This window comes from Drosophila hydei, unplaced genomic scaffold (assembly GCF_003285905.1).
Source record: "Drosophila hydei strain 15085-1641.00,03,60 unplaced genomic scaffold, DhydRS2 tig00000001-arrow-pilon, whole genome shotgun sequence".
NCBI classification, from domain to species: Eukaryota; Metazoa; Arthropoda; class Insecta; order Diptera; family Drosophilidae; genus Drosophila; species Drosophila hydei.
Window position 1 is genome coordinate 12881319 of NW_022045643.1, and position 27535 is coordinate 12908853.

A 27535-nucleotide genomic window follows, 5' to 3' on the forward strand; every position below is an offset into this window, starting at 1 on the left:
GTCGGGTATTGCAGCAAAAGCAATTTGATAATTTATTTCAATTAATCATTAATGCAATTAATGAATAATGAAATATTACACTTTAAAATCCTGTACACTTCAATACTCACACAGAAGCAGTCAGGCTTTCGATTGATATTACATTATTTTACAAGCACTCCAAGTAGACGCCTCACCTGCTCTTATCAAACATTTTTTCTTCTTTTCTGCACAGCTAAAAATAACATGTAAGAGTGCACTAGACGTGTCGACTCGACTAGGAGATACCCTGAACAATGCGAGACGCTGATATTCTAATTATATTTCAATTCTGTTATACATTCACTACACATGCACACACACATGCACACATATGCATAAGCACGCTCTGCTTACAGCGCAGTTGACGAAGTGGCTGCGCTTGGGCTGCAGATGTATGGTCTCTGCTATGTGAATTTAATTGTTAAATTGTTAATCAATTTTTTTTCAGGGCTCAATTATGGCATCCAGATGCTAGTTACTGGCAATGCTCGAGTCTCTAGTAATTGAAATTGGAACTTTGTGAATTTAAGGGAAGGGCGAGAGATGTCCAAAATACACAGTAAATCTGAGCTTCAATATTTAATTGTCGTATGATATACACGATTATACATATATATTTAAAGTCTATGTTTTTTGTGGTTTATGGATGGGCGGACGGACATGGCCAAGCATATATAGATGCTTTATGGGATCTACCTATTATACACATTTTCGCAAAACCATAATACCCTGAATACCCATGTCCAATGGGTTCATGATATAAAAAGTGCCATTCGATTCAAATGACAATCGTATTTATTATTCTAAAGAAATATAAACGAATATGCTGTTTCGAGTTGACAAAGTTTGTTATTTGAAAATTTGAAATTTTTCAGCAACTTTTTCGCAACTGACAATTCTGTTGTGTCAGGTGCTGTTTTCTCTAGCTGTTGAGCTTATTGTTGAGCTCGAGGTTTTTGTTTTGATTAGGAGTTTCTCTCAGGGGAATTGACTGATTGCTTTGTGCAGTTTTTTATTTGCAGTGCGAATAAGCCAAATGAAAACACGCCAGAAAAGTCAATCTAAAACTGAAGTACTCAGCATTTGGAAGCATCTGGAGGAGCAAAGCAGATGCTCACCTAGCTTTGACTTTTCGCAATCTACTCGTTCTTTATTATTCAATTTCACTGCCATTGTTTATTTCTTTTGTTATTGTATCATCAAATAAATAGACATAGATTTAAATATAGCACAAGGCAAGATATTACTATGGAAAAATGCCTTAATCGAGCTTACATAATGCATAATTTGTATTAAGAGTTCTACTATAGTGTCAAACACTAAGACTCGCCCTCTTATCACTATTAATTAACTTAAATATAATACTATTGGAAATTTGTAGCAGTTATTTGATCAACATGCTGAGCGCTCTGATGTCGAACGCTGCTTTTATTCACTTTGGGTTAGTTTTAGTTTTGCACCTGTCAGCCATTTGCTAATTGACTGTAAACATTTGCCACTGCTAAGCACTTAAGCGGCGCATGCAAAATTCTAACTGCAACTTCGGTCATTAAGCATTTGTTTTCACATCAAATTAGCCGCGCGGCTATGCCGAAAGGCATTGCTGTGCGCTTCTCTTGCCAATAGAACACTACATACACATACACAAGCTCTCGTACTATCTCTTTCTATCTTGCTTGCAGTCACCTGCTTAACCGCTGCCACTTACTCACACTCCGAAGTCTGCGTGTGCACTGAGCAACAGCGGCAGCCTCAGAGTTATCCACGGCTGGCTTCGTATTTTGTACCAAAAAGTACAAAGTACCATTTTAAAAATATAGATGAGAGGAACGTTAAGTAAGCACTTATATGTATAATATTCTTTATTTTTCACATATAGTTTTTAAAATACTATTTTGTTTACTTATATTTATTTAACAATGACATTTTCCACTGTTTCTCTGTGTACCATCAAATATGATTTGTACTAGTTGTGGTACACTTGTACCATAGCAGCATGAAGTATAACAGATTAATACCGTTACATTTGACTCTCTTTGACAGAAACGTTCGCTCTTTGCTGTTCGCTTTGTTTACATGTACCAACAGCCGCACAGCTCTTAGTTGCGAAGCATTGACATGAAATACATTTGTAGTGCAATTCTCCTTTGTTGCTGTCGTAGTCGTTGCATGGGGCTGGTATTTATCGTTTCGTTTTGCATAGTTCGTGGTTATTCTTTTTCGTTGATTGCTTGACCTTCAGCTAATTTGCATGCTGCTGTCTGACATTGAAAGAATTCTGTGGTTAAGTGCCTAGCCGCACTTTGGTTACGTTTCAGTTCTGCTCCCATTGTTGCTTATTCGAGAGTTCAATTAGTGTTTCCGCTTCTCGCTTGTTGCTCCTCTTGTCAAGTGTTTGACAGACACTCTTACTGGATTGACAGCATTTGGCGTTGATTGATGCAGTAGAGTGTATTGCGTTTCATCTGCGTGCAGCAGAATATATAGCATACTTTTTGGCACGTTTTGACTGGGCCATTTTTATTTGGCAGAAGAGATGTCAAGTTGATGGATTGTTGTTTGCGTGTTTAATAACTTTTGAAACCATTGTCATATACTTCTATATTTACATATGCATTTTTTTCTATTCGAACTATGGCATATATATATCTGTTTATATGTATTAATATTACGATCCTAAGAATAATCTTGAGATGTTTCTAGTAGGATACTCAAAAATTATATGAAAATAAACTTTTATGCTTATTTAGATTACTAATATTCTGCTGCTATTTTGTCCTCTTTTGACAACAGACAAGGTATCTGCTAGTCGGACATATACATATGACTATAGCACCATTATTATATGTGTTTTTTTAATGAAGCAATTTATATGCTTATTTGTGCGATAAAATCTATCTTGACCTTTTGACAAAGCACAAGGGTAGGCAGGCACTTGTTGTGGACAAAGGAAGATTATTTAAATACTTTGCTAGGACTATTTTTTAGTTAAAATTGCATGCGGCCTGGCAGCATATCAAACATAACAATAGCATCACGGGTCTGGGCAAAAATTGACAAGAACACATGTCACATTTCTGTGTAAGAACTTTGAAAATTTGTAAGCTGCGCTTTAAACAGGTTTTGGGGAGCTGTTTACCCCGGACACGTACAAAGGGAAACTGATGGTATTCAAGGATTGTAATGCTTTCTAACAAGGACATCGTTGGCCAAGTGTGGCTTTGCGGAAGCTGCAAAAATATGCAAATTCAACTTTTGCGTAGTAGCCCAAAGGACGTAAGTGACGTCAATTTGCCAACACGAATATAAATACATGCATAACTACACTGATGTATGCGTAAATACGGATTTGTATATATATATATATATATGTGTATATATGTGTGTGGGAGTGCGGGAGCTTTGCTGTTGCCGCTTTGTTTGTTGCTTTATTTCCATTGCCCGACCAGTTCAACTGAATTTAACATTTGCATTTGAGTGGCCGTCGAGTATGTCAACTACAAATTCGACCTGAAGCCATGGCTGCCATCGATCAATGCGAAACCCGCAAAACAACACAATCGAGTCCTTAAAGCTATGTATACATAAGGATGCAGCCCGCAGACCACTTCAAATGCCGTTTTAATTGAGCTGCTGCAGCTTCACCCACGGGTTAAGTAAAAAGCACCGCAAAGCTCAAAGGCGAATAAAAAGCAGCTCGTTCAAGCTTGTTCGACTTGTGCATAATGATCCATAGAAAATCCACAGCGACCGAAAAACAAACTGCGAAAAGGACTTAAATGAACGCATTTGCTGCTTAAAGCAGGTGAAGGAGTTTATTGACAATTGACAAGTATAATATAAGGCTAAGCATGATTGTTCAGTTTTATATATATATATATATATATATATATATATATATATAAATATATGCGTTAAAAACTGCATAATTTACTGTTAATTTTCCAGATATAACAATAAGAATTAAATGTTTTGAAAAATCTATTCTTGGCTGTTATATAGTATTTAACGATTTATCATGTCCTATGCAGACCCAAAAAAAGTTTTTAGAGGAAGCTTAAAGACGATTCCAGGTTTCAAGTTTCATTCATTAGAACAGGTGGACGAACAGCAAGACGTCAATTGCATAAGACTAATGTAAGCCGTTCGTTAATCAATATAAAATTATCTATAGCCAAGTACAAACGTTTTAAGAGAATTTCATCTCATCTTATATCATATCACTCAATATGAAGTTTTCGGCTTTTACAATTTGCATTGCAAATATCTATCTCAGCTTATAGAAAGACACGGGTAGCTTATATGGTATCTAAAATGTCAAGCTTTTGCAAAAGGGTGCTTAAATACATTTTCACAGTAAGTATCTCCCACTCTTGTTGAAAAGAGAACTCCTTCTTTTTACAGTTTAAACGTTCCTTAAGCTTAAGGTAAGCAATCCTTGACTGCGTAATGTTCGACCAATCGTCCGTCCGTTCATCTGCCCGTATGAACGCAAACTATTTCGGCGCTATGGAAGCTAGACACCTAAAAAGTCGGGCATATATATTCGCTTATAATTTCGTTTTCTAAAGTGTATAGATATTCCCGATTCGCTCGCTGGGGGCCGTGGCAAAGCTTTGCAATAACTCCACAACAGTAAAGTCAGTGAAGCCCGCCTCTAATGATTTACCTAATAAAATGCAGTTAGTTTGGACCCTTAACGAGTATTATGCAGTCACTAGCACCCGACAGCAAGTTTATTGCTTGTTAATGTTTCCTCTTAAATATTAATTTCAATAATACTTGGTCCAAAACCGAGCAACGGTTCGATAGGCACAGACCAATGATAATGAACTGCTTCGGTGCATAAATTAGGCTGGCCTCGCAGAGGGCGTGGCATGCCATGTGACTCAGCAAAATGCAAATTCCTTTCGCATACTTTAGCCAAGGGAAGCTGCTTCGTTGCAGCAGATTGCATAAATTTGCAAATCCAAACTTAAGGGCGTTCAAGCGCCTTCTGTTGGGGCGAGTGCCCGAAGCTAACCTCGCAGTCGCTCATTACACTCCGGCAGAGGGAATTACAACTTTAAGTTGGCGCCAATTTCGAATTTATTATTCATGTGTATCAACAGCCGCTTCATTAGAGACTCATCAGCAGATATACAGCTGCTATTAAATATTATGTTATTGTATAAAAAACTTTGCAATCTCTTGTTATTTATTTGGGAAACTTTGCATTTGCATGTGAATAGACGGATTATCGTATCATAAAAACAAAGTTTTGATGCCAACTTCCTCGAGATATCTTAACGGAACAGACGAATACAAAGCTAAACATATTAAACGGACTACAATTTATTATATGTTTATAAGTTTTCTAGTGAAACTGCTGCTGGCTGCAGCATAAATACTTTAGATATGAATAAACGGACTATTATATCATACAAACAAAGTTTTTTTGATGCAAACTTTCTTCAGACATCATGACTAAACAGCGAAATCAAAGCTAAACGGACTACAGGACATTATATATTAATGTGTGTTTATCGTTTCACTTAGTTGCTGAACTTTGGCACAGATTCGAAGCTTAAAGACTGCAGCTTAAGTCCAGATTATATCGGGACAAGCTATAGCATGGCACTTGGGGCCCGTTGGCAACATTGAATACGGGATGGCCATTATATGCTACCATAAAATGAGGTGCCGGCAGCCACGTGCTCACTAATGAATCTGCCAACAACAGCAGCAACAGCAACAACAACAACAACAACAACAATCGAATAGCAAACATTAAAGTGTCAGAAACTCACCGAAAAGCGCCCCCAGGAAAACGCGTTTCTATTTACAGCCGTGCGGCTAATTTCCACAGCAGCAACAACAACAATAACAATGCAAAGAAAAGAAAAACGTAATGGAGCAAAATTTTCAACTTGGAGCTTGCGTCAAAATACCTGAAAGCTAAGAATGAACATAGGGAAATTCATTTAATGGCTAGCTGCACTGCTGAATACCCTGCTAATCAAGTGTTTTATGAACAACAGCAGCTGTAAAATAAAAATAAATTATAAAAAAAAAATATTCTTCACAGATTTTTATTTTTAAAAGATTTGCAGTAAGTAGGCTGAATAGAAAGAAATAGCTAAGCAAATAACACATGGAAGAAGAATTGCATTATCCACTTTTGCCTTGTCTGAAAGATATTTAACACTCAATTATAAATAAAATATGTTGAGCTTAAAATCAATTCAAAGATTATTAAGAAAATTTATGTTAACTTTGAAGTTGTTTTCGAGTTTGCACAATTTGTCGGGCAACCTGCTACTATATACTTATAGTTTGGTCAATTTGGAATACTCTCAGAGCTGTCAATGCGGTCTTTAAATTATAATTAATAAGGAATAAGCAAGAGCTAGGAAGGACAGCTAAATATGATCAAGGCAATGTACTGAGAGCGGAAGAAAATTGTGAGGAATAGCGAGAAACCGGAGCGAATCTCTTTGCAAATCTAAGTCTATTGACCCAAAGGTCTGTTGCCTATCAGACAATTTACTCACTTTATCGGTGTTTATATCTTGTTCATTAATTAACAAATTCATTACCTCGAGCTAGAAGTTTAAACAGAGCTTGAGGTCGGATGCTGGTCGAAATATTCTGTGTCTAAAGATAACTTCGAACTTAGTTTTGAGAACACTTTTCTCATTTGAATAGAACTTCAGCTTATGCTAAGTAGAAGGCGATTCTCATTCCAACTAACTTTCGAACTCTAATTGCATAACCCACTATCCCCACAAATAAAGGCATCCTGTTCTTATTTGTGCTAGTTTTTACTGTATTTGTTACAAATATAATTCAATTTGGAATAAGCTCGCTGTGTGAAGAGTAATATTATTTGGAAATGCTGACGTCCTACTTTGCTGTGCAGTGGAATGAGCTCCTTCATCCTGACTTTCATCCGTCGGAACTCAGTGCGACGTTGGCTTTTTTGTTCCGCTGTCTGAAAATGCGACTTCCCTGCAGCAGATTTCAATTATGCAAAGAGATTTGCAGACTGGTTTTCTGGACGTTCTTCAGAAATATTTTGCAGGCGAGGGAGTTGGGATAATCAGGCTAGCATATTTACTTTTAATTTCCGCCATTAATTATGCAATTCTTTGGCGGAAGCCTGCGAAAATGTTGACACCACAGACAAATTATGTTTGGCCATTATGGAGTACATAAATCAAGCGACGGCTGCCAAGGATTAGCTCCTGATAGTGTATACTAAAAACTCGGCGGGCGTAATTATGTCAATAAGCCAAATTGTTTATGGCCCACAGCCGACGCCAGGCCATACCAAAAAGACGAACGAAATGTTGGGATCGTTAATCATTTGCATGTTTCTTGACCGGACCAGCAAACGAGTCGTTCCGAATTCGGGTGCAGTCAAGCTTGTCCAAAGCCAGCCCAAACAATGGTCCGAGGCTAAACAATGAAGAGATTGGCCAGCAACACACGACGACTTGTTAAGAGTTGTGAAAGGCCAATTTATTTCTGGTTCAACGATATCACCACAATTAATAATCTATCCAGGCCCATTGCCCAGCCATATTGATAGTCAGCCAGGAATCAGCTGAATGCGAGCTCTGTTACACATACAAAGAACTTCTGCTGTGATAGCAGTCAGAAGAACAACAACAATTTGTGAATTTAATACGCAGACGCCTGCTAAAGTAGCTGCCGGCTAGCAAAGAGCCAAACAAGCCACGAATGGAGAACAATGGGCAGAACTGTCCGGACTTTTGGCTTATCGCTGATAGCAAATCAGCCAGTTGCAGTGGAGCGAAAGGCAAAAAAGGAAAAGAAAAACAAGCCGCAAAACGAAAGTCAACCTTGTCAGAGCAGCAGATACTCTGTATTCAACTAAGAGCTGTGAAATGTCCTCAGACTTCTGACCCAATTTATCTGCATAAAGCAAAGCTCTGTTCTTGAATAACTTAGCTGCTTATGGAACCATACATATATATACCTTTTCATCGCCATTTTCTACAGATACAGGGTATTAGGGGCACGCAAGAAAAAGGGCTGCGAAATGTGCAAGAAAAGTAGAAATAGGAACATATATGTGATATCGTCGCAGGACAGCCCCCAATATGATAAATAACAGATGAGCAATTTGTGTCAGCATTGTACCGCCAGGGGAAGGGAATTGGGTTCATTTCTTATTGAACATGTCGAATGCCAGGCGACGAAATAGTCAAAACAGAAATAAGAATCCACTAGCAAGTGAGCAACTGGATTAGCCTGTCTCGTCTCGTCGCGTCTGGCTTAACTAATTGTTTATAATCATGTGCTTTAGAGCTTTACGCTTATCTCTCTTTATATATCAAGCCAATCATTTATTTAATTTTGAATAGCACTGGGTATTAACTGTATGCTAGGTCTATGTGATGCTCGCCCTGTTTCTAGTGCAATAAAAAACTCATCAATCACTTGGTGCTCCAAATGCTTGTCGCCTGCACAGGACTCATTCCTTAGCAGGTCCCCAGTTGCAGCTCCTGGCAACACTTTGAAAATACATTGACTATGAGAATGTCATGAATATTAAATTGCGATGATTGCCTTTGGCAATGTATCCTGCTTCTCCTGCTCGTTGTCGTTGTCGTTGTCACCCTTATTGACCACGTACTCGTTGCTTCTGGTTCTGCCTTTCTATGCTATGCGTTTGCAGAGCTAGTTTATCACAGCTTGATCCTAATAAAATGCACTTTAATTAAGTTAAAAATACAAAAATGTGTAAGCGCATTTTTGGACAGTGAAAGCCTTTACATACATTTTGATAAATGACCCAAGCTGCAGGAAATCAAGAAAAAATTAAAAACAGAAAACACTTTTCATAATTGCTAAAAATAACGAGTATATATATCGGCCATATATATATATATATATAGTTCAAGTACTGTGAAAAATTACTTTCCCATTTAATCATGTATATTTCAAAATTATGGTATATATTATATATTATATTATATTAAATATATTTTATATTTATATATAATTTTTATAAATTTAATTAATCTGTTTTTCTAAATAAGCTCAGAGAATCAATACCTCCTGTCAATGTGACCTGACATTGAATTTGCTGTCAGCGAGGCTCAGTTCCAAATATAGTTCGTCAAGGGAAAGAACGAGAGAAGTAGAATAGAAAAATATTTATTTATAAATTCTAAATTACAAGTGATGATTCGCATTTCCAACTGCTTGCCCATCATATTGAAAATGATGTACAATACGAAACTGCGCGAGAAGCGTTCAAAATTTCATCAGCCAAACTCAGTTGCATTTTTCCGCGAGTTTTTTAAATTTATCAAGAATAATGAGAAAAGCTATAGATGTCCGGTAAGCTTCTGCAACACAATATTAATGTGATTAAATCATTTTTCCATCTTTCTCTTTCGTAAGAGAGCGTTGTAAATTTCAAGTCCACTTGCAAAATTGAAGCTGGTAAGAATTTCAATTTTTATTTTGCCAATATAGATTAATTATATCGGATCTCTCCAACAGAAACCCGTTTTGCAAGAGGCTTAAATTTTTAATTGCTTTCGACGCTCATCGACTTCTAGCGGTTTATTTTTGGATTTTTGATTACTTTTACATATATATCTAGTATTTGCTTAGGTTGTGAGTGTAGGAATGGAAAAAGGTTAAATATAGTGAAAAGATCCTGTTAATGTAAAAACGAAGTTTCATTCATAATTTACCGAGCAACTACTGGGCTTTGGCACCACAAGCACAGAATCCACACAAAGTGTAATACCTGATAACGGGTCTACGTATCTAGATGGTTGCTCAAACAAGGCGATACTATTAAAGCATACGATATAACATTGTCAATACCCAACAGCCCTCGACAATCACGACAGCAAAACAAAGCACAAGTCAATGGCTGCTTTGTGGCTAAGGGCACGTCCTTTATACAGTTCTAGGCAAAGGCCTAGTCAGCTGCAGGATGAGCTTTGCATACAAAGCACACATACATACACATACACACACATACACATACATAAACATTCTCAAAACAAACTTTTCTTGTGGCTTGTTGGCTCATAAGCTTTTGAAAGGCCGCCTGAAAGGCAACTGTAATTGAATTTTTCATTGTTTACAAACAAATTATTGTTGGCTGACAAAGCAGCTGCGCTAACAATATGTTGATCCCATGGCCTATTCTATTCGCACATAAATTGCTGCTCTACATCTTAGCACAAAGAAACGAGAATTAAATGTTTTTACTCCTTCATCAATGTTCTCTCAACTTGAACACTTGCATAATTAATTGAATAATTGAATTGAAGTTGCGTTCAGCTCTGTGTGAGTCTTTTGGGCAATGGGAAAGAGTTTAATATACTTAGGCTTACAGCATTAAAAGTTCGTAAATGGATTTTTAAAGCACTTTGAATTTACAGCCTGGGCAGGCTGTAAAAATTTAAAATTAAATTGCGGCCAACGGCAACCCAGCCCGACCGAAGGCAGATCGAGCTGAATTTTTCATAAATGTCACGGCAGATGTAATGTAGCCTGAAGTAGGCTCCGAAGCAGCTGCCAGTTCAAAAGCAATTTAAATACCAGGCGGGGCATGCTTATATGGTCGACAGCTCGACATTTTCGTTAGCCGAGTCTCAGCAAAAAATGGAATTTAAGTCCATTCCAATCGCTGTGTAAACGTAAATATTCTGTACATGCTTTAAAGGACGTCTTATTGTATTTATAGCTTGCGATCAAAACATTTCAAGTCCTTTCATCTGCCATACATAAAGCATTCATGAATGTTCGAAAATCGCTTTAGCTTGAATGCCATAGAAACAATTCGGTAAGTCGTGCAGTTGAGCTCATTGTGGCTAATTTATGTATACTGACTGAACTAAATTCGGTCACCATTTCATCTTCAACTGCTCTCTCACCAGGCAGAGAAACACATTCACACAGCATCAATGGATTCTCCACACACAAGCCATATACAGACGCTCGTGCACACATTCAGATGAACAAGTGGAAACATCATAACCGGGGTAAAGCCTAATACAACCCCAAATGAAGCCCGAAAAGCGGACGCACACCTGATCCCTGTTGCCTTCGCATATACCTACACACGCACACTCCCCCACACACACATGGTTACATAAGTGTCATTGCTGTTGCCGTGCGCTGTTATTTATGATAATTCAAAGTAATATCCTGCAGCAATTTCATCAACAAAAGCTAAGAGGCCAAAGCCGACTGCAAGTAGGTGTGTAAAAGCAAATATCCTTTTTGGGTAACAAGCTCATGGCTTGGGGGCGCTCTGGAAAATGGCCTAAACGTGTCGAACGTGCAACGACCTGCGTGAAGATTGCAAATTTGTTTCAATAATTGGTTGTGACAGGCACACAAGTTGAACTCTAGTTCCTAGTAGGCCATTTGGCCAAGTACACGGTCTTTTAGTGATTGAATTTCTTAAAATTGCATTGCCTGTTCATCAACTCAATGCTAAATTAGCTCAAAGTTAAATTCAATAAGCGACTTCAGTCTTTAATGAAATGCTTTTCTGTTACAAAGTCCACCAAGTCGAGCTTAGGTAGCCACAACCGCATTTGTTTACGTCAATCGCGTGATTTTCTTTACGACCTGTCCAGTACATGTTGCGTTTGATATTGTTCAACTGTACATGTTTGATGTAGCACAATCTTATTGTCAGTACAAAGATATAAGAGTTGAATTCAGCGGATTCTCGAAATTTCCCGTTGGGGCATTAAAACAATAACGACACATTTAGATTTTGCTCAACAATTAGCCACAGACACAACATCAACAAAATTACTTGTTCTCTGGACAGGCTAGTTGGTATAGGAACTGCACCAGCGTCCTAGTTGGTCGCCCGGTCATTTTCTTTCTAGCCAGATATGGAACGATGCCATATTTGGAAATCATGCCAGAGCCACGAGTATCTATATGTGCCCAGTCAGCGCAAGGTACCATTTCATGGAGAATAGCTGCTGCCAAGCAACAGGTTGAATTGCCGCGTCCATCATTACTCAGATCATAACCAAGCTCATCAGTGACCTGCTTTTTGTAATACTCCCACAATGGCAAGCGCCACATGCGATCACCGGTTAGGGAACCAGCTCTTTGGAACTGCTTCCAGATATAATGTGAATTGGAGAAGATAGCGCTAGCACCGCCCCCAAGTGTTTGCTGAGAACCCAAGGAAATTGATCCGACGTCGATTACCAGACGCGGCTTATAGTTCGTTTGGCCGTATATCAGTGGGTCGGCCAATACGACGACGGCAGCCTTGTCTAGATCACGTATGGCCATTGCCTTTGCGTTGAGCAGGGTGCAGACATCACCTGGCTTCGCAGACATGCCGGAGGGCATATTCTCACACAACGGTATAACGAGCACCACATTAATGGGCAGAGATAGTGCGGCAATACCGCGCATCATACCCACACAGGCTGCAGCACCGGACATTTCGCCCCGAGACTCGTCCATGTTTTTCCCTGAACGCAAATTGAGTCCACCCGAGTTGAATGTGATGCCATTGGCGACAAAGAGTACGGGATGGTCGTCCGGTGAAGTGCCACAGTAGCTAATCTCCATCAGGACCGGGGGCTCGCAGGAACCCTTTGCGATCATTAAGAGGGAATGCATGCGCTGTTGCTCAATCCAGTCCATGGTGCGTATCTCTACAGTGATTCCGCATGGGCACAGGGCATCCACTGTGGCTTGAGCGAATGCCGTCGGCGTCATGCAGTTGGCAGCCGTATCGCTTAAGCGACGCGCCAGATTCTGCGATTCCCCTTTAAAAACTCCACGAGTCCAACCGTCAGTATCGTTTGAGTCAAACAATGATATGTTTGGTTTAACCAGTCGATTCTCCTTACTCAGCATATCAGAGTACTGATAGAACGCAAGGGTGGCACCCTCGGCTGCTTGCTCCGCATAGTCCATGCCATCGATCGAAACTTCGACCAGTTTTTGACCTTGCAGTGACTTAGCACCAATGCCAGCAGCCACGCGTACATTTTCCATGCCCTCGTCAAGCATTTCAAGCTCGTTAAAGCCGATACCATTTAGGCCCAATCCAACGACTGCAATACTAGTAAAGTCGGGATCAATGTTGTTGAACACTTTTCCGCGGCCCAACTGTCCCGTAATCTTAGTTTCACATACTGCCTGCGAAAGCTTGCCACCCGTGCGATCGTTAGCAACCTCACCACTTGGCGTTAACTTCGCCTCGGTGTTCCCCTCTTCTTGGTAAATGCCAACAACTAGGCCTTTTCCTCGCGTCTCCTTGGTGCAGGAGAAGCGAACGTTGTCTACTTTCGTGAAGCTACTCATAGAACTGTATTTAACAATAACTCGACGCACACACTGCATATTGAAAATTTAAATGCACAAAAATTTTCACTCTAAAATCGTTGAAAAATGATACGGAATTAACACCTAAAATTTTGACGAAATATTTTTTTTTTTCAAAATGCCACTGAACAAAACATAAAGAAGCGAGCACTGTTAAGTTTAGAATAAAACAGCTCAACCAGGAATCGGGGTGTGACAGGTTACTGATTTGACAACTAAGGAAATGTTTGCTTGGGTTGACAATTGGAAGAGGTAAGTGTGTTTACTTTGGGGTGCCCGATTAGCACATACTCTGCAAATGAAAGCAACTATATTGGATGTACAGAACCATTTTAGCAAATAGCCAACAAATCAACCACCTTTCAGGCAGTATTCATTGATTAGCTTTACCATACAGCCCACAAGTCCTGTAGTGCTTAGATCTAATGGAGCTGTCAACATTTTTAGTTGTCTGTCGAATCAATTTCTATTTTTATGCGCTAAGCCCATTGAAAATGGGAAATCAGAGATTGGTTTTGTGAAAATGTATGTAAAAGGTAGAAGAAGGCGTGGCAGATCCCATCAAGTATATATTGTGTTGGGCAGAACGAAGAGTTGAGTCAATTGCCCGCATTGTGCGTCTGTCCGTCAGTCCAGAATCTATAAGAACTAGAGACTTGCACGCGCATAGTTTGTTTCAAATAATCGATAACTATTTCAGTATAAATGTTATCGATTACGTTTTCATATTATCGATCTATTTGTAAGGCTTATTTACAACCTACAATTACAATTCATAGGCGAATCCTTATCGTGCCAATGAACATTTTTGTGTCCCAGCTTATGTAATCTATTCACCATTAAATATTGTTAGCAATAGATCGCGGATTTGTTATCTGGAGATTTAATGATGACTGTCCAAGCTAGTCGTAAAGGGTTTCAATCGAATTCTGTCAACAAGGATGAATGTTTAATTTTAAATATATTCTATAATATATTTTATAAATATTTACACTGTTAAGGGCTAACTTTACTGAACGCTAATTAAACGCAATTCGGTAATTTAATTACTGCAAGTGCGTCAGTAAATAACATTGCAATCAAGTGGACCACATAGAAGCTGATGTTAATTGGGACTATCACATGCTGTCCTCGTATGAGAAAACAAACAAGCAATTAAGTGATGAAGTTTTATGACAATTTAACAACTTCTTTTAGATTATATTGAATTTATAGTTAATGCTGCATTAATTAAGCTGTGGAAACAAGAAACAGAGTTCTAGTGAAGGAAGGCCAATTTGAATGAAGCCTGTTCTCTGCTGAGAGCTTTCAAATACAGAAACGAATCTAAGTATTGTATATATTTAAGTATGTATATTATAGTTGTGGCTAAATTAATTTATTATTTTATTCAGAGCCTTTGCAATTGATGATATAAGAGCATATGTTATGGATCTATATTTAGTAACTAAGGTACCAAAAATATAAATTTTAAAAGTAATATATATATATATATATATATATATTTTTTTTATTTTAATTAATATATAAAATTTGTAATCATCTTTAGTGGAATAAGTCAAGTTGGTTGGTTAAAGAAAACTATTTCTCTTCAGGAACTCTGTGAAATCAAAAGCTAATGCAATTACAACTAATCAAGTGCATTACTTAAGGCTATCTCGCTTTGCAACACGTTAAGCGCATAGCGAGAGCAGTTAAGAATGCTTTTAAAATTACAAAAGACTTGGAAAAGCTTTAGCTTGGACAGCCAGCCATTCTAGATACTGCAGCAGTGCGTCGTTGAGTGTTATTTGTTCAAGCGGACATTCAATTTCCATTGGGTTGTTACAAATGAATTTTTCATTTAAATATATACACTGTCTTAGTGGCTTAACCGCAGCATAATGCTCCAAATGCCAAGCCATTCATATGATTATGGCCAGACGTGTAGCTAAGTGGAAGCTTTCACCCTTCCCATTACGGTCTGACTGTACCCGGCACGCTGCGTATCCAAGTTGTGGCAACTTAACACAGTTTTTTTTTGTAGTTTGGGGCGTAACACTTGAGTCAGACAACTTTCTGGCTTTGGCGAGGTGCTGGAAATCTGCAGAATGCCTGCATGCTCGACATTTGCCGGAACCCTGCCATAAAACGTTCATGTGTGTGTGTGTGTGTGTATGTTGACGGCATTTGTTGCCAACAATTTCATTACCGCGCATTTAAAGTTTTACCAACACTCATGCAGTTCCAGCAAATGAGACAGCAGGATATACACATTCGTTTCGACAATCGCCCCGCCCACCCGCATAGCAAAACATGCCCCTGTGCATATAGCCATGGATGGCACTGTGCTCGTTATAAATGGAAAACTTTTGCTACTTGCTCAAGTGGTTTTTGTCTTTTTTATTTGCTTTTCTCTATTTCCTTTTGTTTTGAGTTCAGCTGCTGTTGCTGTTGCTGCTGCTGCTGCTGCTGCTGCTGCTGTTTTTATTCGCTTTTGATTTTGAAACTTTTACTTGTTTATTTTACTTTTTAATGAGAGCAGACTAAGAGATCGCATGTCCATGAACACGGACAATCTCACTGTGGAAGAGCTGTGCGGCGTTCCAGTCGTATGCTTGTCGATTAGCCATATTTGAAATGGAACATCAAGTTGCAAAACTTTTGCAATGTGTACGTCGAATGCAGTTACCCGCTTGACGCAACTTTTTGGGGCATAAAGTTTAGCTGCACAATTTGTCAAGCCGTGTTTTAAAGTGCGTGCAACAGTTGCATAGAGTTGTCAGCTGTCAGTTTATATCCAAACATGCACAGCTCGATGGGTTGGAGGATGTCAGATCTCTGCCAAAAATTGATTTGCGCAACTTTTTGTGTCCTTCCTTCTCACAATCGCCTTTTCAACTGGCCAGGATAACACACAGTCGAGTGTTTTTAATTTGAACTTTTTGTGGCGCATTCGCATATCAATGACTGGACGAGGCATTCAAGCGTAAGTGGCAAACAGCCGCTGCCACAGACGGCCAGCACCGCAACCACAGACCGAACACCACATAAAAATTCGGCTATGGAGCGTATTTCTGGCAGCTAAACAACTTCTATTGGAAACTTGGCAAACAGTTCCACAATTTATTTTCCTGCATTGCAGTGATTTATAAATTTTGATTAAATTCTTTGGCCATCGTTTTGGCAAATGAACTGAACCTGCTTAATGGTCGGTCAGCGGCCCTTTCATTGTTCATCTAACATATTTTTTATTCACTTTCAATGTTTTGCAGCCCATTTGATGCAATTAAAATATGTAATTGGATCTTTTGTGAATAAAGTATGAAAGTAAACGATATTTATTTAATTATATGCTATATTAACAAATAAGAGAAAGAAGTATAAAATACATTTCACAGAAACTCATATTTTTTCGTGTCTTTGTAAAGTATTTCTGCAGCCAAAATAATAATTGAATCATTTTTAACATGACGGTTCAATATGGTATGTAGTACAGTGAATACATAGACATACGTAGGTGCAGATATTGAACGTCATGTACTGAGTATTTAATAAGAGTTGAATACTTTTTTATGGTTTAACTCTTAGGCAAACAGCGCGAGAGTTGAAATTAGTATTTGTCTTGTCATGGCGTCTATATGGGGGAATAGGGCAGTAGGTGGAAGATGAGTATGTTCCGTTAGGAAAACGTTCACATTGAACTGTGGACTAAAATGTATTGAGTAGTTAAGCATTGACATGTTTGCTGCAGAAAGAAGGAAGCATCTCTAAAATAATTCTGACTTTAGCAAGAAAATATGGAACTATTATTTGAAGCTGCAAAATCACATAACAATTAATAATAAAATATCAAATAAATAATTCTGTGCGATTTATATAAATAATATGTAAATTATCTAACAGATTTCTGCCAACAGACTCATGTATATAGTGTATATAAATGAAATGTTCGATATATCTTACTTATTCGTTTATCGCATGAATTGCCTTTTTTGTTTCTCTTTCTCTTTCTCTTAAGACCAATACAGCTGCAATTTAGTAATTAATGTCTTAAAGCATAATGAACGAGTAGTTCACATTGCGCAAGAAAACAGTTATAATCTGCCAGTCCAAGGATACACGCACACACACAAGCAAATGTGTACACGGATGTGTGTGCCAGGCAAATATGCAGCTCGCGCGCTTTCTCTTCCTTTAGCCATTGCTCGGGATTCGCTGCTGCTGCTGTTGCAAATGGAAATGTTAGACTTTCAGGCAAATTTGCACGAGCGACAAGGGCGCAGCAGATACACAATAAAAGTGTATATAAATGTGTAAGCCTCGGCCAATATAAGCCATGGCTTAAATGCTGTGAATGCTAAAAGGCGAATAAACTCTTGGCATTTGAGCAACTAATCGAACTCTTTGACATTTTTCAAACTGTAGACCAAATGAAATGCCATTAGTTTTCAGCTGGCACTCTGAGCTCAGTTATGTCATTAGGCTAATTGATGTTAAGTAAAAACGTGCTGCCTACAATTGGCAGCCCCAAAATTATGCTATGGCTGCCGTGCCTGCCACTCTAAGCCGATTATCGGCTCGGAGACGGACGCACTCACTTCAACTTGCCACAAGACTCGATGGGTGCTGCAATCTCTTATTTATTATACCGTCGTGGCGAGGGTATTCGAATCTGGCATGCGAAAAAGGTGATATGCTTGGTGATAGTTGGTGAGTCTATTATTATGCAAGCAAGTCTCAGTTAAACAGAAGCAGTTCGAAGTATTTTGTGTACTCTTTATCTTTATCTGGCATAGATTAACTGAGAATTAGTTACAAATTAGTTTTTTATTCATTTTAGAGTAAGTATATTTGCCGTGGACAAGTACAAGAAGAGTTTCCTTTGGCACACATCTCAGCTCCTTAAATCCAAGGGTATTCCATGTTCGGCGTCAAGTAGTCTGCGGAGCTCTTCGTTTTTTTTCAGCACAAATTGCCAATGTCGCAAATCTGCTTGTCGGCAACTTATCAGCGCTGAAGTTAAGAAGGGATCGAAAGTGAAAGAGGAAGTTGAATGGCGAATGGCGAATGGTGAATGGTGAAAGAAAAAACAGGACTAATTAATTTAAAGCGCTCGCGCAATCAGCTTTTTGCGCTAGTCATTCTGTCACTCCGCCAGCCAGGCAGTCACTCATTCAGCTTGACAGTAAGCAGAGGCAGAAGAGGCACTCGCGTTAAAATATGTTATATTTTGTTAGGTATCTTACGGGATGCTGTTCAGGCAGGCATTGCTCTCGTCGGTGCAGCTGAAGTGACATTTATTAATGCGCACACACTAGCAACGGCAACGACAACAACTATATAACAACAGCAATTGTCGGCATTATGGGTTGTGGGCGTGGCGCTGGCAACGCAAGCGGAATTAAATACGCATTTGCGCTGTCAGTTTCACTTGGCACTCGGCAATCAGCAGAGGAGCAGAGTCGTAGCGCTACAAAGAGACTTAACGTATATAGCCCCAGCCCAAGGTTTGGCGCTAAGCGTGCCATAAAACTTTTCTGGGAGGAGTTACGACTGTAGCCAAAGGACCAAAAAGATGTTAAAAGTGCGAAGGTGCTCGAGGCATATTATGAAAATGACATTAAAGTGACGACAGCAGCAAAGCGACTCAAGTCAGTTATTAAAGCTTATGGCGGCAGTTTATGGGCTTTGTCAGTGGCATGTGGCAGGGTTAAGTATGGATTTATTTCGCACTAAAGTACGCCCATCGCACATCGCACATTTCAAACAGACGGACAGACAGTCGATACTCGAGCTGCTCTGGGCACTGAGTGAATCCAATTTCAGTCAACGGTAGCCAAATGCACTTCGCAAAGGTAAGTTCAGAAGCTATTTGATGCAATTGACTTCAGCACGCCCAGTGGGGCAAATAATATTTGTTTGGCTTATGTGAATGATACAATGCTTATTGATCAAATGACGAGTTTTAAATATTAAAGGCTATTAAAGGCTCCTTTTGCAGTATTTTCAGCTATCAAATATAAATACCTGAAGCTTAAATTGATATAGTGTTAAGAGCTTCGATATGAGAATATTGAGAATAATAATATACTTATATGTTAACTATATCGTATTTTAAATCATAATTATAATTTACATGACTTTGGATACTTTATCAGTTAATCTGTAGTTAAAAACGCGCGTTGGTCCTGCATACGGGCAACGCTTTCTCGATTAGAAAACTTGAATCATGAATCACTTTTGGCCGCATGCAGAAATTATTTCTCGCGCGAAAATAACCACATCTGAGCATAAATAATAAACGAAAGAATTATTTATATTGTGTTGTTGTAACCACTAGAGCAACACAAAAGAATACGCACACCATTCAAGCCCACTATTTGTGGCAACAGCAGCAGAAGTGGCCGCAGCAGCATCGCCCAAAAGTCTGCAATTCTTAAACTGTTATACGGACAGCATTAACCAACACACGGCGCATGACCAAAGAGTCAAGTTATAAAATCGAGAGAGAGAGGAAGTGAGAGAGAGAAAGAGAGAGAGAGAGAATGAGAGAGGGAGGGAGCATGCCGCTCTAGTATGGCGCTGCAGGAACACATAATGTCTTACAACAAAACGACGAGAAAAAAAAAAACAAAAATAGAAAAGTGGACGAAAACAACAGCAACAACAAAGACAACAACGACAGCAACAGCGCCGTACTTAAGGCCAAAACGTAACAACGGTCTGACCTTCACCATTAGCGCACTTTTTATACCCTGCACAAAATGAAAGCCGGAAGAAGGTCATAAGGGCCATGAGTTTTGTATGCGATCCAAAATTTGCTGTTGCTCGGACCGTCTGCTAAGGGCTTTTCAGCATATTTAATGCAAATATTTTTGTATTAGCCATAAACAGAGAGTTAGTTGATATCGGCTATACAGGATATTTTATATTCGTGTCCTCTGTCTTTGGTCATCTTTCTTGTTTCATACGGCTTTTGCTAACAGTATAAAGCACGTAGTAAAAAAAAGTTGTGTTAGGCACTTTGTATGCGTGTCTTTGTGGGCGTGGTGCCATGTACTTGTGTGGGAAGCATCTTACCAGACCGACTTAAATGCTTTCCGCTTAAAGGAGCAACGGTAGAAATTGATGGGAAATATGCCTACCATGTGTGTGTGTGTGTGTCTATGTTGCAAATAGCCTCACATACACGCGGATGAGCTTAAAAAACTGCAATTTTAATTCTACTTACATTCTTGCCAGTTTCATATGTAGTGTATAGAATGAGAGATGACTATAGCCAAATGAAATCGAAAGTGAATGAAGTCACTAAAACCCGTTGAATATTAACTGCTTGCATTGTTAAGTCTTAACTGCGAAAAGGCAGTTAAGGCAGTAAAATCTACTTTTTTGATGCCATGTATCAATGTCTTTATTTACCAAAAGTTTAAAATCTGATAAGTACAGAAGCCAGGCAAGTGGCCTGCAAGTAAGTAATGTAAATATATGTCCCAAGACTTTGTTGCTTTTCATGTACAAACAAATAATAAACTAATTTAAATTTTTCAAATATATCATTAGAGCAAATCTTTTTAGACAATTGAAAAAGTTTAGAAATATAGCTAAGGCTTTCTCCAACTGTTGAAGCTATTACAAAATTATGTTATTTAATTATATTTTTATATAAACTTCTTGCTTTTAGCACAGTTTCCAAGCAAATAATCAGCTAGGAAGCAGTGAAGCATTCATTGTTAATTACCACAACTAAATTCTGATAATATGATCAGAAAACAATATATAAACATACATATATATATATATATATATATATATATATATATATATATATATATGTATGTTTATATATTGTTATATATATATATATATATATACAATATATATATATATATATATATTGTTATATATATATATATATATATAACATTCAACCGGTTTTCCATTTGCCTGATAGGCATTAACAAAATGTTGCTCGCTTTGGTTCATTGGTTCGTTTTGGCATTGCTGAAATATGTTTGGCATGATTGATGATACAATTGATTGAAATGTGATAAATTGTTGTCTGCTGCGGGAGACAGCCACAGGAGCAGCAGCAGCAACAACAACAGCAGAAAACAACAGCACAAAAAAGGGGCGAAAAATGCAGGGCAAGCGCTGAGGCAGAATCCCTCTCCATGCGCGCATATGAATAACTACTAAAAGGAAGATTCTTTACAGCTGTCACATGAGTTTATGTACCGAATGCGCAAGTTGAAAACGAGTTTATTGCTCTATAAAGCTCTCTGCATGTACTCTGCACTTGTCATACTATAAAAAAGATTTGACTTTATGACATAGTTTGAAAGGACATAGTCGGTCAGAAGCAAAACAAAAATAACCGAATTACTTTCCGTTTTATTAAAATCATATTCGTTAAGCCGGTGAAAAGAGTATTTGGCAGTCGGCTATAGTTTAATGCAACATTCTGACTTGTTTTAGTACGTGATTGACGCAAGTGCCCGAAAGAAAATTTTATTTTTTTCCGCTCACTAAGCTGATTTTCCCAGGAGCAGCATTCGGTAGCTGGCGAAGCAACTGTGCTTGTTTTTACATGTGGTCGAGAACGGAAAGTTTTCCTAAACGTGGCAGCAGCGCTTGCAAAACTCGTAAGTAGCAGTATATTTGGCTTACTTTCGGTTTTCTTTCAGCCAGTTTCCTTTGTATGCTAATGCACAAAGTGGGCAGCGAAGCATTTAATCAACTTTATGTGGAATAAATAAATCTTTGCTTAAGAAAACGAGAAAAACAGCCACCAGTATGGCACCCAGATGCCATTAGACTTATTAAAAATCCGTCAGAGGGATTAGCATTAATGTTGACAATGGCATCCAGCCTGACTCAAGGTAATGCACTAAACCAAATAATATACAAAGTGGATCTTACATGCTGTGATTAATGTTCAGAATATAAAAAACAGAAACACTTAAAAAATTGACACTTGACTTGAGTCTTTCCCTGTGGCCACAGATAAGGCTATAAAATTAAATAAAATAAAAAGTTTGACGTTCTCCCATTCATATTGATTCGATGCCAGTTTATTTCAAAGATGAATGCGTTACTTATATATATATATATATATATATATATATATATATATGTATATATCACCTGCCTTCTACTATATAAATAACTATTAACAAGGCTGCTGAACAGTTTATAATAAACTTTTTGCTCCGCCAAACAACTTAACATTCGAATCGAAAAATGATTGCTGTTTATGCCCCAATATTGTGATAGTTATTTGCTTTATATATATATATGTGTGTGGGTGTATGCGTGCGTGTGTGTGTATGTGGGAGTGTGTACACTGCTTTAGTTCACACACGCCCCTCTGATTTATGGAGCACAGTTTTTTATAGCTTGTCAAAATAAAACTTTTTCGGCGCTGCTCACAAAAACCAAAAACTTTTATTTTGTTTGCCACAATGTATTTTTTGTGATATTTATTCGATGCCCTTACAGAGACGGTGATACAATCTTATAATGAAATGCTAAGCCATTAAAATCCGCATAACGAATAGTCTCAATAAATCTTTAACTAAACTCGTTTGCTCAGCTTAGTGCAAATGTATGCAACATGCAGGGCTTTAATATAAATATTCTAAAGTTCTTGTATTCTAATGTATATCATTTCCTATATATATATATATATATTTCCATTGGCTATATTTCGCTGGAGCTCGAAACCTATGAGAGAGATAGAAACTTATATCATATCTGCGAAAGTCTATCTAAAACAAGCACAGCTACGAGACTAGCTCGATGAAAACCCATAAGAAAATTAGTTACTTTAGCACGTCTTTTAAATTGCAAAACGTATTTAGATTTAGATTACTTTTACCACAGTTATGTTATATATTCTAAATATTGTAATTTCAATCTTAGAAATTTTGAAACTGTTGCTGGGTACGTGGTGCAGGGTAGCTCCTAGTCGAATACTTTCGCCAAGCTCACTCCCACTTGATAAGTGTTGCCGTTGACTGTTTTATCTACTTTCAATATGCGCCAGTTAATAAAGAATTTAGATACAAAGTCCTTAAATACAATTATTCTATCTTTACTCAGCTAAGCGAAAAATGTTGTTAATTTTGCAAGTTTTTAAAAAGTTGTTTTGCTTTTACTTTGTATAACTTTAGTATTCCATTTGCTTGTTGTCTTAATTAAAGGGCATAAACTGGCACTTGAATTACTTACAGACGACATATATAATAAAGGAAATGGTTAGGTCCACACATACAGCACAGGCAGAGCAACCACGCACTGTTTTAGTACTCACACACACACAGAGGGAGCTCGAGTGGCACAGCTTCTGTTGACTGAGCTGGTGACGGAAGTCTAACCATGACTGACAATTTTTACGTTAGCAACAACAATTGCAGCTGTAGCTACATTATTTTTCCCTTTTTTTGTAGTCATCGTCACATGTGCACAATTGTTAAAATGTATGAAAAGTAATTCGCAGCAAGCTCTGCCCCATCCGCTTTGGTGGCATTGACAGTGCTTGCTACAGTAGCTTGGACTCCTGCTCGGCTCTGACTTCTCGTTTAGTTAGTCAGCATAATGAATTACACCGGCACACGCGCGCTTGAGACCCGCCTGACAATCCTTTTTACCTCCATCAAGCTGCAGTCGACAGTCATCAGGCGGCACGAGCTAAAACTCCTGCCTCGATTTGCTCCCAGCCACAATTTTACAATTGACGGTTTCCCTATGCCAGTCGAGCTCTGCGCAGCAGGGAGGAGGCATTAAGGGGTCTAAGGACGCAACCGTAAAACGCTCGACTTGTTTTACGCATTATTTACTTAGTTGGGATGCTTCCACGCACTACGATTGTGTGTGTTTGTATGTGTGTGGAAGGGGCGTGGCAAATGAAGTAGTATCACAGCAAGTTGTGGCAAGTAGCAAAATGTTAGACTACAATTAATTTGAAAGTCTCCGCACGGCGAATGGAATTGGGTCTTTGTTTATGTCAGTGGGTGTGTGTCTATCTGTGTGTGTGTGCGATTGCGTTTAAATGCTTTTGTTTATACCACGTTTTGTGGTTGCCTCATTCTCGTTGTAAGTAAATTCACAGAAAATTGAACATTTATGCTGGCAATTTACAAGGCGAACGGATGAAAATTCCTGTTAATTGGAAAATGTGTATAAATATTGGAGTATTTCGTAAGAACCGACATGAAAGTAATTGGATTTAAAAATCGTAAATTTTAAATTCCTGAAATAACAACTGCCCAACATTCCTTGAGAAAGAAAACCAAAACAACTTCAATAGGCAAATGCAAAAACCTTTACCAAACAAACCAAATTTTCTCATCTTATGCGGGAACAATTTTTAATTAAGCATTTGGAATTTAAATGAAAGAGTTTAATTTATTTTCAATACTTAATTAAATACTGTTGAATATTATTGAACAGAAAATAATAAATGGAGTCTACTTACGTGATTCGTATGGCTTGGAGTCACTTGTAGGCTCTTGAGTTGCGGTTAAAGCTAATATGAGATAATATGTAGTAGATGCTATCTAATGCCAAACGACACACATATTATGCAACATTTATCCAAGATTGTATTAAATATTTAACACACAACACGATAAAACACTTTTGGCTCATTAACCTAACGCACACACACGCACACGCACACGCACACGCACGCACACGTACACGCACACAAACGAAACGAACCACAAAGGTTGCTCGGTGAGCGGAAGAGAGACGGCGCTATGCAGCCACTAATGAAGCGAAACGTAAATGTTGTTCAGGCCCAAAAATATGTGTGCCTGATTAATGCGAATGCTGAGCTTTCTTGCACACAGTTTACGCGCTTCTTGAGGGACACTCACGTCGGTACATGTATCAAGCGGCACTGAGCAAAGCTGTCAGAGTGAACGAGAGCACTGGCAAAGGGAGACTGAAGCCAGAGTCTAAGCGCGCCTGTAAGTATGCAGCAGCAGCTGTAGAAGCAGTGACAAGGCAGGCGTATAACAGTATAACACTTGTATGCTGCTGGTGGAGAGCGTATGCTATGCTCTTTGGAAGCTGTGAGGGACTTGATTACACCTGCTTATACAAGAGAAAGAGAGAGAGAGAGATAGAGTGGGAGAAATTACGATTTTGGCCATAACACGCACAATGACCTTAACATGAATTCGCCTTGACGGTCGCTATTTAACACTTTTGGCATATGTGGCCTAAACCAAATCACTTTAAGCAAATTACGAATGCGCACAATTTATTTTTATTGAAGCCCAACAGGACGTTTCGAGAGTTATATGATAGTAAATTTGGTGGGCAGAGCTCGAGCTCAATTGAGCACAAATTATGATTATGATTATGATTATCTACTGTTTGCTATGGGCGTTGGGTTACATAAACACGCCATTAAATTTAAGTGCCTTGCTTCAGATTACAGATTCCGGATTCCAGATACTAAATGCAAGATTTTTGACTCTGGGACATGGAATTTCAAGGCGCTTTTGTTGTCCGAATTCAATTGAAGCTGCTATTCAAATGTCAAACAAATTTCGCAATGCCACTCAGCGGAGACAACAAAGTTGATGCCTCGAATCGTTGTGCGTCTGCACGGCCGATAGCCAATATCTAAATGGCTATAAGAAAGGCATACCAGACAAGTTTTGTGCGAAACGTAATTGAATTTTTATTGACATTGCAGCCGAGTTGCCTAGGCGCACAAATGGGGCGTGTGCAAAAGAAACGGCAGCAAAATGACGCACGCGACAACAGAGCGCAAAAACAAGAAAGTTAAAGATGAAATTGGTCCATGGCTTCCAAAATATTTGAGAAGCATTATAATTTCTATTATAAATGAGTTGCTAATAAATTCAAGCGCTAGTTTTTTGCGGCTTTGGGGCATAACTTGATAGCTTATATTATTATATATAACAGATACTCTTGGTCTAGTGTACTCATTCCAGATACCTTGCAAGCATACATATTTTTTCCATGACTCATTATATACTGTCTCTAATTTATGTTTTACTTATGTGCAAAGCCCATTGAAAGAAGACAAAAGTCACGAAGGAAAGCTCATTTCGACAGTGTCTGTCTGTTCGTCTAGTATGTATTTCAGAAACGAAAGCAATCAGAAAATTAATATTTAAAATATATATTCAAATATCATACAGTTTACTTCAATCGGATTGCGGCTTATTCTGCATATCTAATAAAGATTGGTTAACAGACAGGAGAGAACATGTATCATAGTTTATCTAAATTAATGAAAAATATGTTATTCTTAATATTAATTTCAAAAGGCTTTCAAAATATTGTGCTTATGAATAAATTGTGTTCTCTAACATTTAGTCACGCTACTATTTTTGTGAACACAGACTGACAGAAAGACACTCGGAAGTCAATAAAGCCATGTTATCAGTTACAGAATTGCATTCAGATATCGACTCACTCACTTTAGCCTAGATTCGTTCGCTTGTTCAATTAGTACATGATATCGGAGACTGCATTTTGACTGCATTTATTGGACATGGCTTTTCATGGCCTGACATCAATTAAAGGGACCCACTGGTCAGTGCTTACTGTGTGTGCCAGACAATGTGCCACTAAAGCCGTTTAATGTGGCTCGCTATGCTAATTATATGAAAGTTTCCCGTTGGTCATATGCTCGGCTGGCAACTGTTTATCTCGCTGTGCGCTTGTTGCATGCGCGTCCATTTAATTATTTTATATGGCACATTAAAATAAACAAGGCAAGTGCATAAAAAAAACTTGAACGCAGCCTCTGCCAAGTGCCTAGAGCAGAATAGATACGTGCCGGCCAGGGCCACACATGGCAGCTATGCTCCTATGCAACTGCGAGTTGCTGCGTGCGCCATTACAGTTATTATTATAGTGTTATTATCTTTATTACTGTGCCGCATGTTGCGCGACTTCTAAGCAATTACTTAAGGCAGCTCCTCGCCGCCTCTGGCCCACATTTAAATGCAGTAGGGCTGGGATTTTTGTCTTAGCTGCCTGCTGTGGTCGCGCGTAAATCAGAGCCAGAGCCCGAGCAACCGACAAGGCCAGGCCCAGCACTCATACGCCGCGTGTGACCAGACGTTGTTTACGCACCTGGACCGCAGTTGAGTGCGCCCTGACAACCACTCATTAATTATTTGCAATTAAC

At 38.5% G+C, this 27535-nt stretch overlaps 1 long non-coding RNA gene and 1 pseudogene across 1 annotated transcript; one reads left to right on the top strand and one right to left on the bottom strand.

Annotated features, from left to right (window-relative positions):
* The first annotated feature begins 9114 nt into the window (after positions 1 to 9114).
* LOC111599843 lies at positions 9115 to 9748 on the top strand. Its single transcript, XR_002751462.2, has 3 exons — positions 9115 to 9375; positions 9439 to 9480; positions 9541 to 9748. It is a non-coding gene; the product is annotated as an uncharacterized LOC111599843 (long non-coding RNA).
* Positions 9749 to 11661: 1913 nt separating this feature from the next.
* LOC111599844 lies at positions 11662 to 13534 on the bottom strand (annotated as a pseudogene).
* Positions 13535 to 27535: the final 14001 nt, after the last annotated feature.